Source organism: Schistocerca nitens, chromosome 1 (assembly GCF_023898315.1).
Source record: "Schistocerca nitens isolate TAMUIC-IGC-003100 chromosome 1, iqSchNite1.1, whole genome shotgun sequence".
Lineage (NCBI taxonomy): Eukaryota > Metazoa > Arthropoda > Insecta > Orthoptera > Acrididae > Schistocerca > Schistocerca nitens.
The window spans coordinates 404,003,351-404,019,141 of record NC_064614.1 but is presented as its reverse complement, the minus strand read 5'-3'; positions in this window follow the sequence as shown (position 1 = coordinate 404,019,141).

Below are 15,791 nucleotides of genomic sequence, written 5' to 3'. Positions count from 1 at the left end.
GTTTAATACCTAAAAGCACGTTTCAATTATTAATAAATATTAATGTAATATCTGAAAAATTGCTGCTAATGGTACGCTGTTGAAAGAGGTACTTAATTACACAGGCATTTCTATGAACTGTCAGCCAGATGCTTTTTCTACTGAAAACAATGATAATATACTGGAGACAGATGAAGAAAAGAGGAGAAGAGGAGAAGACAATCAAATTTCATTCCAGTCTCAGCAGTTAACGTTAGAGATCTCAAGACGATGTAAGTTACTCTGATGAGAAAGGAAGAGAAATATATACGCCTCGCGATTCGGATCTGAGCATTCTGCCGCCACGACACACCGCCGATGAATATTTATTTCGGAGTCTCCGGAATGGAACATGCAAATGCACTTTGCCCGGCAGTTAGCTCGTGGCAGCGCACACAATGGAGCAGCAAATGGCCTAGGTGGAGCCGCCATTTGTGACGAGGGCCCTCTAAGAGTCTGCTCACTGGCGGCGCTTCGCTCTCCCGCTAACGATCCACCAGCCAGGCAGCAAGGCGGCCGGGCTCCTTGAGGGGTCACCGCCTCTTCACGGCAGCACTCGGAGCGTCTGCCTGGCTGCCTATCCGCCTGCCTTCAGGCGGAATGGGGCCAGCACAGCCTCTCCCACGGTGTCCAAGTGGCAGACGCCGATCACACGCACGGCACATGTGTGGCGAGTTGCCGTACACCTCGACCCAGTAAGATGGGTTTTTCAGGCTCATGGAGATTGTGCGACAGAACAAAGCTTCTTACGAGGAACTGCAGATACATTTTTACCATTATATTCATATTATTGTATGAAATTCTCTGTCAAGACCACAAAATCAGGCGTGTAGGCACACTTAATAAACAAAAACTAATGTCTAACGGAGGGGAATCACGAGACGTTACGAAACCCTTACAGAGCCAGTGGTGATTTAGAGGCGTTTTCCTCTAAGCATAGCCGGCCGCGGTGGCCGTGCGGTTCTAGGCGATCAGCCTGGAACCGCGAGACCGCTACGGTCGCAGGTTCGAATCCTGCCTCGGGCATGGATGTGTGTGATGTCCTTAGGTTAGTCAGGTTTAAGTAGTTCTAAGCTCTAGGGGACTGATGACCACAGATGTTAAGTCCCATAGTGCTCAGAGCCATTTGAACCTCTAAGCATAAATCAAGTACAGTAAGTGATAGCGCTGGTACCAGCAGACACAGTCAAAAGATTTGAAACATATTGAAGTTACTAATGGCGGACTCTAGAAAAACCACAGTGTAAACACAGCTGAAAGCTCAAATGTAAGTTTCCATCAAAGTGATAAAATTTTCTCCGACTTCCAGCAGCGACCAGTAGTTCAAAATCCACGCGCTTTCGGCCCAGTTCCCCTCGGCCATTTTCAAGCAGTGACTGTCGAATGATTGCTGCTGCTGTCGTTATATAGCCGCGCTGTCTTCAGTAATGACACTGGTGCTCGGCCCAGCGCCGTATATGGTAATTTTTTCATTGCGAGCTTGCCGTGGCCTCTTCAGCCTCCCGATGGCAGGGTTCCAAGCTGTGCTTAGTTGCGGGCCACCGTCTTTACTGAGGGCCCTGTCAGAAATTTTTAACTTGGACGCTTCTGTCCCAAAAACCAGCAGTCCACGTAATAACAGATGTCTTGGCAAATGCAGTGTGGTGTCTATTTTCTAAAGCTTGTTCCGCCACCGCTGATTTCTCAGGATACTTTTGGTGAAAACCTCTCTCGAGTTCCACAGGCGCTGTTCAATAGTGTGTACAGTCTGTCCTATACAGAACTGTTCACACCCACACAGTATTTTATACACTCCTGGCGTTGTGAGTGCATCATCGTCTTTCAGAGGCCTCATTAGCTGGGGAATTATCGTGGATTTTAAACCACACTGACACGGCTAGAAACCTGAGAAAATTTTATCAGTATATATCACCGACAAACTATGCATTCGTACATCACGTACCTCTACGGGGATGAAACGCAGCCTAGTATCAAAATGCCTGGGAAAGCTGCTTGTTAAGAAGGCTAATTTATTAAGATCTCTAGCCTCTGTATTACGCTGCCATGAAGGGAAGATGATTCCGCGTTTTGCTGCCGTGAGCCACCACATCAACGGTGCTGCGGCCAGGAGAATATCTCGTCGTTCCAGCTTCGCCTGCTGCGAGAGAGTATGCATCATATCATAAATCAGTTGGATAAGAACTGCCGCGAACTAATGCTGCGGCTGACGGGGTGCTCCCCGCTTTGGACTGCGATTCGATTTATGCAGCCACAGTAGTACAACATTTTTCATTGCAGAGGAAAACCACAGAAACGCAGAAAAGGAAATTCAGTAGGCTTTCAGGGGAACAACCTGCGACTGAAGGTAAAAGAACGGAACGCGGCGTTATAAACATGACGACGAGAAACTCTGACGCGGGTAAAATGCCAGCTCTCAAGAAGGGACTTAACTTCACGCCATCCCAAGAAGCATCCCTTTCGTTGACATCGTAAGTGCTGTGGAGCAAGCGGTTCGTAAGTTTCCCAGTGAAACTGCAGAAGGAATCCGTCACGAAACGAGCCACATTCGTTCTAAATCCAAGCCACCAACCTCAAACTTGACAAAAGCTGACTTTAATGGTTTCCGCAGTTTTACCAAAGGACAAGGGTAATGCAGTCGTCATTATGGACCGATCTGACTATGCCACAAAGATACGGTTGATGCTGGGGGAGGAGACGTATCCAAAACTTTCAAGGGGCCCAACATCCAGAATAATGAGGAAAACGTTGAAGCTTCTAAAGCTGTCTTCACTGGAAGAGAATGTCATTAAAAAGCTCATCCCTTCTCGCACCTCGTCCAACTATTTTGTATGGCCTTCCCAAGGTTCATAAAGAGCACACTCTTCTACGCCCCATCGCAAGCACCATTGGATCACCAACTTACAGACTAAGTAATCACCTGGCCAACCTCCTTACTCCGTACGTTGATCATTGTGAGCATCACATCAATAATACAACCGATTTCGTTGAATTAAATGCTTGCGGCTTGGAGAAGGAGACTTTAGATTTTCTCTCCCAGTTGTCTGCCGGCCGTGGTGGCCAAGCGGTTAAAGGGGCTACAGTCTGGAACCGCGTGACCGCTACGGTCGCAGGTTCGAATCTTGCCTCGGGCGTGGATGTGTGTGATGTCCTTAGGTTAGTTAGGTTTAAGTAGTTCTAAGTTCTAGGGGACTGATGACCTTAGAAGTTAAGTCCCATAGTGCTCAGAGCCATTTGAACCAGTTGTCTGACGACACTGTTGTGGATTTATTTAAGGGCACTCTGACATCATCGCATTTTTTGTTTGATGAAGGTTTTTTAAATAGACGGGTGGCGTTGTTATGGGAAGCCCATTAGCTCCAGTTATAGCGAATCTCTTTATGGAGTACTTTGAGAACATCGCCCTGGACACGGCTCCTGAAAATCCTACTTTCTTTTATCGTTACGTCGACGACACATTCGTTGTCTGGCCAGACGTGCGTGAAAATCTGGGAGAATTTTTCAACCACATCAACAGTATGCAAATAACATCAGTTTCACGATGGAAGCAGAGAGAGATGGTGCCTTGCCTTTTCTAGACGGCCTTGTCCCTCGGAAAGAAAATGGCTCTCTCAGCTACAGTATTTATCGGAAACCCGCCCACACAGAACCATATCTGCATGCTACCAGCCATCAATAACCTTCGCAGAAAAGTTCTGAGGACATTGGTGTATCTAGCGGAAGATTTTCAGACGGTGAAAGCCTTCCGAAGAAACTGAGCTACCTACTGAAAGTTTTCAGAGAAAACGGCTACAACAACCGCCAGATTTCGCAGGCCATCTTGCCGAAGAAACATAAGCAGAAGACCTCCGAGGAGTTCACGAAGAAGCTTGCGTTATTGTCGTTCTGTGGCTCAATAACGGGAAAGATTAGCCGGTTTCTAAAGAAGCCTTAAATCGATACGGTTTTTAGGGCACCGGCTAAAATTCGACAGCTAATGAGGCCTGTGAAAGACGATGATGCACTCAGAACACAGGAGTATATAAAATACCGTGTGGATGTGAACAGTTCGATATCGGACAGACAGTACATATTATTGAACAGCACAGTGTGGAATGCTAGAGATGTTTTTGCCTATTGTATCCTGAGAAATCAGCGGTGGACACCATATTGCATTTTCCGAGACATCTGTTATTACGCGCACTACTGTTTTTTTGGGATAGTGCTATAAAAGAAGCGATCGAGTTAAAAATCTCTGATAACACCCTCAATAAATACGGTGGCTCGCAGCTAAGTACACTTGGAACCCTACCATCGAAAAGCTGAAGCGGTCGCGGCAAGAGTGCAATGAAAACTTTACCACATATAGTGCTGGAGCGAGCACCAGTGACGTCACTGAAGACAGTGCGGCTATGTAAGGACGGCAGCAGTAATCATTCGACAGTCACTACTTGAAAATGGCCAAAGAGAACTCGGCCGGAAGCTCGTGGATTTTAAATCATTGGACGCGGCTGGAATCCCGAGAAAATTTTATCGGTATATATCACCACGATACTATGCATTCGTGCATTTCCATCAAAGGTTTATTTAATTCTAAAAATCAACGGCTAAGAAAGCAATACAAAGTCGAAATAAACATTCTGCAGTATTTGAAGGGTACTATTTCGTGGTAATTCATTAATCCATCAATTTTGGTCCATCGATTAACTAAGTAACCATCTGTTGACAAACAGTTTCCTATAATACTTGGACACTACAATTAATTTAAAGAAATCAGTTCTGTCTGTATTAAACGACGATAATGACGATTGATACTCTAGGATATCTCTTCTTATTTCTTTTATACATGCAGTACCCCAATTTTTGTAGAATTCTCTGTGTGGACAAATGCGAGTAAAATAAGCTAAACACTTCTTTCCATTTTTCTATATGTATCACATCTGTCATATTATTAACAGAACTAAAGTCCCTTTCATCTGTCTCACAGTTATTTTTAAATTAAACGTATCTTAGCTGTATAAAGTAATACGGCAGCTAGTTGGACGCCCATTTAAAGTAGTAATTAGATTACATCGCTCAGTTACCATGTCCCTTCCCCTCCACCAGTGAAGCACGCATGGCCTAGTCTTTCCGTCACAGAGACCTGGGAAAAAATTCTGGTACTGTTGTTCTTTTGATTTTCGTTGATCCCTGCACTTTTGAACTAACACATAACAGAAAATTAGATCACATACGAAAGATAATTATCTTAAGATGATTTATGGACAGACCACTCACAGTATGATTTGTCCCTTACTTCAAATTCCAGTGGTGTGTCTTTTATAAATCTGGATGCCTTGGGTATCGTCTCGAATCAGTACATGACACACATAGGATTAGGTCTGGTTGTCTTAAAAATTGCTAAAAGTTCTCACGTAATCATGTTTTCTGTTAATGAAATCTTGTTTTTCGCAAACATGGAATGAATTATCTTTTCGAAAGCAAGGTTGAGAATTTTATTGTATTGAAGTGTTTTATTTGGAGCATTATCGGTAAGGCATTTGAGGTGCATATGTCGTTTCATCAATCACTCGGCTTAAATTATACTGGAAAATGCGGAACTAATTCTGAGGCATTTCTGTTTTCAACCTGTGCTAGGGGATCGTATGGCTATAAGTGATTTAACTTGATTGGGAATGTTTCCTTGTTAGTTATTTTATTTGCGTACATTCTGGGTTTAGACATCTCTGCCTGTTCCGAAACCAGGCAATTTAAAGCTGATCACACTATCTTCTTTGTGATAGTTATATCCTTCTTCTACCGCTGAGTCTGATTTCTGTGGTTTCCCTTGGTATCCGACTTTGATAGAAGCGTAGTAGATGCTCATGCCATTCCCTTATGTATTTATGCGTCTTTTCTGCTATTTCTAGAACATGAAGCTCACACTTTTCTCTCTGTTCCTCTTACGATCTTATTTGCATCCTGTCAAACTCTCAGAAGGTTCATCTCTGCCGCTTCAAATATCTCTAACTATTTAATCGTCTAAGTCCACACTTTCGATTCATATCTGTGAAGGTACACTCATGGCGTTACTGAATTTAAGTACTGTCCTAGATTTTTTCAGAAGCGTTCTCTTAAGCATATTTGTATGTTTAAGTACTTTCGTATTTTCTTTCCAGAATTATTATCAAGTATAAAAGATATCACAGCCCAGGTGGTTGACTATATGGACTCGTTCCGGTATACTATTCCCGATTATGATTTCACCTCTAAGAAATTCTTTTCCACAAAAGGACATAACTTTAACTTTCTTTCGAGACATGGCTAAATGATACTGTTGTTCCATTGTATGTACGTGCCATACAGAATGTTTTAGAATGTCTTCCGTACCCGCCAGTAACAGACGGTCATCAGCAACAAAACATGCCCAAGAATCTTCCATTTTCTTTTGACTCAGGAAACATGTTGTATCAGACCTTATGCAGGACGCAGAAAAACAACTGTCGTATAGACTACACCTGCCAGTTGCGGCTCTTGGCTGCTTGCGTTATCTGCCGACAGTGAAGATGTTTCATATGGGAATAGTGGTTTATGTGTTATTTACAAACAAGATCATCTCTCATTTTGGTACGCCCTTCCCCTCTCTAAAGGCATCTTTACGGTGGACGATGTGTTTCCATGCATCTGTCCTGTGCATGGAGCCTCGGTTCTGCTGTACAGCTCCTGAACCTATTAGAATTCCACCAAAAAAAAACAACTAATTTTAGTTTTTACTGCAGAACTGCTTCTTATCATTTTCATACTGTTAGTTTGACCACGGTGGTTGGAAGCAAGACTTCGTGGGTGGGGGGTGCTTATTGTTTCCAATACTGAAATGATGAGAAATTTCATTACTGTTGCTGGTATTTCATGTCTTGCCTAAGCAGATTGTTATGTTCTGGTGGTATCACACCAGTTTTTCTAGGTTTGTGACCTCCGTTTTGCGTTTTGCAGTGGAATAGCTTGATGTACAGGGAGAACTTTCTGCAGCAGGTTATGGGGAAGCAGTTGTGGTCTTGGACTTATTTCTATCTAGATGGTTAGCTGATTACCACGTAAATACATTCCATTTTACAATACTGGTTTCGTTTTGGAACAAGTATTTGTACTCACTACTTGTTAGAACATACTCGTGAATTATATTGCGAACGCTGGTGGCTTAGTTACTCGCAGGATTTCTTCATTTTGACGTTTTCGACATAAGATATATATGCCTTATTACCTAAACGTACTAATTTTTGTTTCAATCGATGAACGTAGAGCGCTCACGACTTGACTGCAAAACCTCCAGAACAGTGGCGATAAACATTGCGTTATTACTTCTTGAGTCGTTTGCAACGTTAGGCACAAGTTACAGACTCCTAAGGTGGTGTGCCCTTACCACTAACATTTACAGCACTTAATTAGCTTGAGCAGGCATAACAGATGAGACTAAACTTAAAATAATTTGTTAATACTGGTGCGTTACAAGTTAATATAAATCTGGCAGATTTATCTCTGTTTTCATGAAATTTAGCGTGTTTTGAAGCTGCGAAGACACTGACTGTTCGCAGAGCAACTTCTCCTGTTATTAACCCTCAGAATACACAGTATTAACGTTCCACAATAATATTTATTTAATAGTTCGTCATGAACCGTATTTTGGCTTCTTATGCCATCATCAGATAGCTTCATACTAAAAAGATAGTCGATACAACTTACGCGACGGTTCATAACTGTAACAAGATTGTTGTACAAAGATACGTGACATTTTAGTGCTATATCGATACTAAACGCAACCACAACGTAATACCTAAAGATATTCTGAAAAATACATTTATATTACAGTTTATTTAAATATTAAAACTATCTGAATGTATAAGCCAAATATGTTCTACAAGTGAGCAGTGGCACAGGCTTCTACGTCATATGGAAAAACTGGTGAATGTGACGAAACAGACCGGAAAAATGGATGGGTGTGTGGGAGAGGGTGGTGGGTGGGGGTGGGGGTGGGGGTGGGGGTGGGGGGGAGAAAGAAGTCTGTGGGAATGTGTGCATGTGTAACAGTTATAACAAGCCTATCATCTAATGATGAGAGAAGTAATAACTGACTGCTGCTACTTGAATAAGAGGGCGTAATGGAATTGTGTTTGATCATTAAGGACGAGATCAGGATTCTAGGATAGGTGTTCATTAATGGCCAAAATTTCAAGTAATTTTAGTTTTCTGCCATTAGTTCCTTTGTGGAGAACATCACATTTCACATCATGTGAATGACATTCATTCAGAGCTTGCTCAGCAGTGGTGGAATCTTCTTTTAACAGTTTCCAACTCCTTTCATGCACAGTTATTCTAGTACTTATAAGCCTACCGGATTGACCTATTTACAATGTGTCACATAGATTGCTGGAAATTCTATAAATTCCACTCTGTTCTGAAGATATGATCTTATCTGTGTTCTTGAACAGAAGATGGCCAACAGTATTCCTAGTGCTAAAAGCTGGAGTTCCTGGATTTTAGTTAACAGGCAATTTCTGCCCAGATATAGCATAATGTTTTTGTGCTGTTTGAAGTGGGTAAAGGAGCACTTTTATCCTCTGTCTCTTCTTTTTACTTAGTATGTTGTCAATTATTATAAGGCTATAACCATTGAAGTATGCTATTTCCTTAAGTATTTTCAATTCTTTTCCAAAATCGGATTTGGTTTGTGGTATTAAATATTTTCGTGCAACATTAATACAGTGTATTCATGTTATTTAACGCGGTATTCAGTTATCATGTTCCACTTTATTCCCTGCAGAGATATGGTGTATGGGATTAAAATTTATAGTAACGGTGGTGCTGGAGAGAAAGTTTCTGGGAAGGCTCTCTAGCAGCCGCAGTTTAATGCCCTGCAGTGGGGAACTCTCAGAGCGGCGAGACAAACTACCGCAAAGTGGCGCCGCCCAGCCGCTCGGCTAATTGCTGTTCCGTTAAGAGAGCAAACAGACTCCACTAGAGCTCCCTCGACATGGCCTCTTGCGGACAGAGTCGTGCAAACCTATGTCGCTTACGTAGGGTAGGCCGCGAAAGCAGCCACGTGCCGTGTGGAGCTTATGTTCAGCGGTGTACTTCACTTCTGTAAGACGTGTAATGCGATAAGGGCTGCTTGCTAACAGGGTATTAGGGGCGTAAGTGCAGATATTTCTTCGGTGACCGAGAACAGCGTACTAGTTATAGTTATTACGAGTAGTCTACGCATAGCACAAGAAAGCCATTAATACGTATTGTCCCACTGACAGCAGGGCAGTTGTAGAAGTGTATTCGCAAAACAAGAAGTCTCTACTGACAAGTCTAGTCCACTTCCCGACGCAGTACCGACCGTATACAAAACGTCTGGTAGTAACTTACGTGATTCGGCGGGAAGATTGTTAGATGCAGAGAAAAGACAACTAACACACTGAAGTCGGTACATACCAAGGTACCAATGATCACAATATGTGTACCTATATATATATATATATATATATATATATATATATATATATATATATATATATATATATGTCGAAATACGTGAGGATAAACAAACGAGCCGTTACAAAAATGAACATTATCAGATACAGTGCAAAGTAAAAAAAAATGAGGAACAGAAAGAACATGATCACTGTGGAGCATAAGTGTCTAGTTCATCCAAATATGGAGAGAGCGAAAAACGCATCGCAGGAATATCATACTGTTTCTTGTCATGCTCTTGGACGATGTCTTTCATTGATGTGTGCCGTCACCTTTTGGTTGATCTTTCTATCAGAGTGGATACCCGCTGTTAGCTTTTCTGAAGTAGGATGTCAGAAAAAATATAATAAACAAGGAAGAGGTGCTTGGATGCACATAAAATACGTCTATCAAACTGCGCCCCCTCCCCCTCCCCGTGGTTTTCCTGAAGCATCTTAGGTGATCGCTGGGACAGTTTCATAAAAGAAAATGACATACTAATTCATTAGGTAGCTTTGTCCATCTGAGCTGTTCTCTATTACCTGACCTAAACTCCATCGATAAATCGTTAATCCCTAATATTTCTTACGTCGTAATACGAGTCAAACCGTAGGTGAATATCATAGTCTATAAAAGCAACGAATTCTAGTGTTCTTGACACAATGAACTGATTGAACTAAAGAAATCGTAGTTATAATAAAGAGTACATAGTCTTACAAATCAGATAGCCAAAGACTACAACACAACAGTAAGACGATGAAGGGGCCCTTTGGAACTAAATTATTACCTGTTACTGAAACGTGTGTTTCATAACGATGTTCCATACTGTCGTCAACAACTGTGTGACGGAAATAAAACAGCGGCATTAATCGTCTACAACAAACAATTTGTACCTACTACTAGTTCAATCGGTAATGCCACATACCTATTTTCTCGGCCGTTTATGGTTGAAAAATGCGGTGTTTGTAGCGGGAGATCGTGGAATATTCTCGCTTCAGCGCCTAAAGGTTCGTGAAGTTCTGAAAGGTGGCGATGCAATACATAGCCTTCAAAATGCTTCAAAACGGAGGTACGTGTCAAGCAGAGAGCTGTCGCTGCGTTTCGTTTGGAGGAAAACCGCAGCATCGCAGATATTCATAGACGCTTGCACAATGTCTACAGAGGCGTGGCAGTGATCGAAACCTTGGTGAGTCTTTGAGCGAGGCGTCTTTCATTATCGCGACAATGCCACAGAAATCAATCTGATCTCCCGCGTACCAGCCGACCGCATACAGCTGTGATTCCTGCAGTGCTGCAACGTGCGGACACTCTCATTCGAGGTGATTGACGGACGACAATTAAACGCTTCTCTGTCGATTGTACTGACTCGACCACCAGTTGGGATAGTCAAAGGTTTGTGCACGCTGGGTTCGTCGCCGCCTCACGGAAGACCATAAAGATCAACGAAGGACCATCTGTGCAGAAATTGTTGCTCGCTACGAGGCAGAAAGTGACGCATTTGTCGAACATCGTCACAAGTGATGAAACGTGGGTTCGTTACTTCGAACTGAAAACAGAACGGAAATCCATGCAGTGGCGCCACAGCACCTCTCATCTAAAGAACAAGTTCCAAGCCGCACCCTCAACCGATCAAGACAATGTCTTCTGAGACAGTGAAGGGGTTATTCTGTCTGATGTCCTCAGTCAGCATGCAACGATCAACTCCAAAGTGTACTGTGCTATGCGCAGGAAACTCAACACAAAAAAGCAAGTGAACTTCTCCTTCTCCAAGACAACACAAGGCCTCACACAAGTCTGCGCACGCGAGAGGAGCTCACAAAACTTCATTGGACTGTTCTTAATCGTCCGCCCTATCGCCCGGATCTCGCACCTTTCGACTTCAATGTGTTTGGCCCCACTGAGGGCTGCACTCAGGTTGAAACAGTACGTGGTTAACGGGGACGTTATTGATGAAGCAAGGCGTTGGCTCCAACGTCCACCTTTCGACCGATTCCACGCAGGCATACATGTCATCCCAGTGAGGTGGCGCAAAGCCGTTGCATTGACAGAGATTATGTTGAAAAATTAGGTTTGTTGCCAAAAAAGCGGGGAATAATACGACGTGTCCGAATCCTGAATAAAACCAACCCAAATCCAGGAAAAAGAAAGACCTTGTATTACTTCCATAACGCCCCTTATACAGGACTCGTGATGGTTAGGGCTAAGTATCCACGTTCTTATACAAATCGTTTGAAGTCACGTTCTAAAGATCATGAGCTTACGTTACACGCATGGCATAATTCCGGATAGATATCAGCCCAACAGTAACGACTAGAAGCAAATTTTATTTTTCACCTTATATTAAATGCGATGTGCGTGAAGTACTACTGAGGATACCTTACCTTAAGTGTCTTACTTCAAATTTACCGAGGCCTTTGTGTTGACCCAAAAATGTCAATATGTTATATAGGAGTAGGAAGTGCTTTGGTCTTGCGTACTGATCTAACATCCACGACATAAATTTTAGGTATAGTGCGACGAGAGGAAATTATGCCTCTAACAGTTATAAACATTATCTTTTCGACATATGAAAAAACAGTGAAAACGATGATAAATATTAATTATTTATATAATATTTTATGATGTAATTGGACACATCGATGTGTATCATACAAAGACAATGATAATTGTAAATTCCTTTTATGATCTGCGTTTTTCTTACTTTGCTTTTACCTTTTGTTGATTGGCTTTTATAGGTTCAGAACGCAAGACGCATATCAAACTGAGGTCTGTTAAGAAATTGTAATTATTTGTTAATTATTACTTGAGAACAGAGTTCATTATTTTATAAATATAAGTGAATAATTATTTGTAGCTTTAATTCCTCTCTCAGTAAGCATTATCTGTGTTAATTATTTATTTCGCTGCAAGGAGCGCAGCCATTGATGATGGCGATTTGTATCGCGTTTGTCTATGTTTTCCTTAGAAAAAAACCAAATGTTTGCTTGATGAAGTCTAAATAGTGCACAATACGAAAGTAAAGTTTAATAAGCATTTCAAATACTTATCCTATTTGCTCTTACAATAGAAAGTCTCTATCAATTGTCGCTACGGTCGCAGGTTCGAATCCTGCCTCGGGCATGGATGTGTGTGATGTCCTTAGGTTAGTTAGGTTTAAGTAGTTCTAAGTTCTAGGGGACTGATAACCACAGCAGTTGAGTCCCATAGTGCTCAGAGCCATTTGAATCTATCAATTGTCTGCCGCAATCTTAACAATTATCTCAGCGGCAAATTCAAATTACGCAACTCTGCAGACACAAATGCCGAAGGTAATAAAAGTGTGTAAAAATAAATGTGTACCGGTGGTCCCGAACTCATTTTAATGAAAATAATGCGAATCAGATTGGTTCTTTAAAAACAGTGTTCATAGCACGATCCTTATAACAAATTTTTCTAGCTGATGTATCGAGCTGAAATTAATTAAGCACGAGTTGCGAAGAATAGTGTTTCAGGTAACATACGTCAGTGTTGTGCACGGCTGATATTCGGTGGTTTTAATGATCATTTTGCTGAAGATAACTGTTTCCATCATAATCAATAGTTCTATAGAATCTGTTGTATGAACTGTGATTTAGTGACACTTACACAACTTACAGACAACACTTTAACACGACGTTAACTTGGAGTTCCTTATCAGCTTGACCAAATCTTTAGCCGGGAGAAAAATTATTTAGTAATCACTCAGTATAATAAAATAAGATTATCATTTTAATTTTCAAATTAATAAAATACCAAACCACCGAATAACACAGCGAACGCCACATTGGCGCCCAACGTGGGGCCACCAATGCACATTTATTCATTTTAATAATTGAAATCGTGATCTATTACAGGTATAGGGTACCAAAACAAACAATTAATCATTGTATATTCACTTGTTGCATGAGCATTGACATCTTCCTACCAAACTGCTGTACAAATCTGTATCTGCGCTAGTGCGAGACACAGGAGTAACTTGTATAAGCAACACAGGTAGGAACAAATGTTCATATCCCAGATCTGCGTTCAAAATGTTCTTATTCAGTAATTAAACAGCAGCCAAAAATCAACAAGCGCTATGTGTGTTTGCAGCAATAAGTAGTAATAATTGAATATTCTGGCTGCGAGAATAATATTTTAAGTGTTATTTGTGTATATGTGTCAGTTATAAGATCATGTTGTGTCAATTGGTGCTTGTCAGTGATTTATGTATTTGTTGTGCTATATTGGTGATACAATGGTTCAGCAAAAGAAACAGAATAAACCGAATGAGCATACTGATGCAGAGATGACGTCAGAGTCTCAGGTAGACCAATCTACCCATATTTCTGTCAAATTATTAGAAAATTTAATTATAAATGATAATTTAGCAAGTGATGTCCCGTGTGATAGTAAAACTGAGGAGTTGCCAAAACAAACTGACACTCCTGCATACAACCTGTTAGGAATTAATGACAATTTTTCTTCTGAGCAAGGGGCAGAAGTTAGCAATGCTCAAGCTACGTCCATACAGGATATGCTAACAGCATTATTTGAAAAGTTTTCTATTAAAGAACAGGAGCATGAAAAAGAACGCGAGCTTAAAGAGCAGGAGCGTGAAAGACAACGTCAGCAGGAAAAGGAAAAACGCAGACAGGAAAAGCTTATAGAAAAAAGCAACAGGAGCTCAGAGACCAAGAAAAGGAAATGAAATTTATGGAAAATATAAACAATATTTTTCAGGAAAAAGATAAAGAAATTGTCTGTAGGATAAATCAAGTGTTGGTCGATCGTGATAACGCTATTACTACCTATTTTAAGCAGGAGATCGATGCAGTAAAAACTATTAAACCGTTAACAAACATTCCAGTTCAGGTCAATAGCCTTCAAACTGAAGTAGATAGACTAGAGAACCAATTCAAAGCTTTGGCTACCGCTGTGGAAACAATGCAAGAGGACATTCCCTCGGAAATCCGAAAGCAAGTCCGAACAGAAGTAGCCAGGGTACTGAACTCTGAAAAACAAAACTTTGAAAATCTGACAGTATGCAGTAATGACAACACTGGTACTGACAGGCAAAATATCGCAGATAATCTAACGGCGAATTTTAGTGCACCACAAGGCAGACTAAATTTTGGTAATCAACCGATATTACCAGAGCAATATGTGACACCAAGGAACAATAATAGTGGAATAGAATGTACTTGTAATAAAGTAACGACACCACCTGCGAATGATAGCAATTCCATGCACTTAACTACTTTGATGCATGAAGAATGCGTGATTAAGCATAGACAGTTGCAAATATTTAACGAAGAAAGCAAGAAAAACATACATCCAGTAGTTTTCATTCGAAACTTCAAAAGTGTTCTTCCAAAATCATGGTCGGAAGAACAGAAAATACAGTTTGTGGTTTCACATATTTCTGGGGATGCATCGCTCTGGACATTAAATGCAGCAGAAATTTGCAAGACTTTCCACGACTTTGAGAAGGCGTTCCTTGATCAATTCTGGTCAGCGTCTACTCAAGAGCCACTCCGTAAAGTTGTTTAGAATGCAGAAATATACAATCCGAAGTCAGGTTCCTTAAGGAAGTACTTTGAAAAATATATTAACATGATCCGGTAGTGGGATGAGCCAGTAACCACGAGAGACTTATTGCGAATGTTAAAAGCTTGATTACCCATACATATTAGAGAAAAATTATTTAATGTTACAGACACCGATCTGAAAGAATTTCTGTCTGTGATTGATACTCTGGATCTAGAGCGAGAAGACGCTAGAAACAATTCTGACGTGATCAGCAATACCAATAGTCCTAAAAGAAAAAATTCATGGAATGGTAATAATGGAAATAGGGGCGAAGGCAGTCCAAAGAAAAATAAAAGTAAAGATTATAGTAACGGAAAATACAATAATAATAATAGTAGTAGGAATCCATGCAACCAAAATATTGGTTATCCTAAAAATAATAACAGTAATTATCAAAAGGCCGAAGAACACCGACAACCGAATGGTAATGACAGGCAGTAACACAATGAAAACCCTAGCAATAACAATAGCAACCGAAAGAGACGAAATTGCAACAGGTCAGACAGTCCTTATAAAGACAAACCCAAAAATATGTGGGGTGACAGTGAATATTGGCGACAGCCCGGGCCAAGTCATTGGCAGCGGCAGCAAAATTCTATCAATTCAGGTCAGCCAATAAATTATGTACAGGCTGTACCTATACCAAGCAATCAATATCCACCGTTGTGGGATCCAAGCAGGCCTCCTCCGACTGAAAACTCGGAAGCAAAACAAAACACTCAGAGGCCAACAAACTA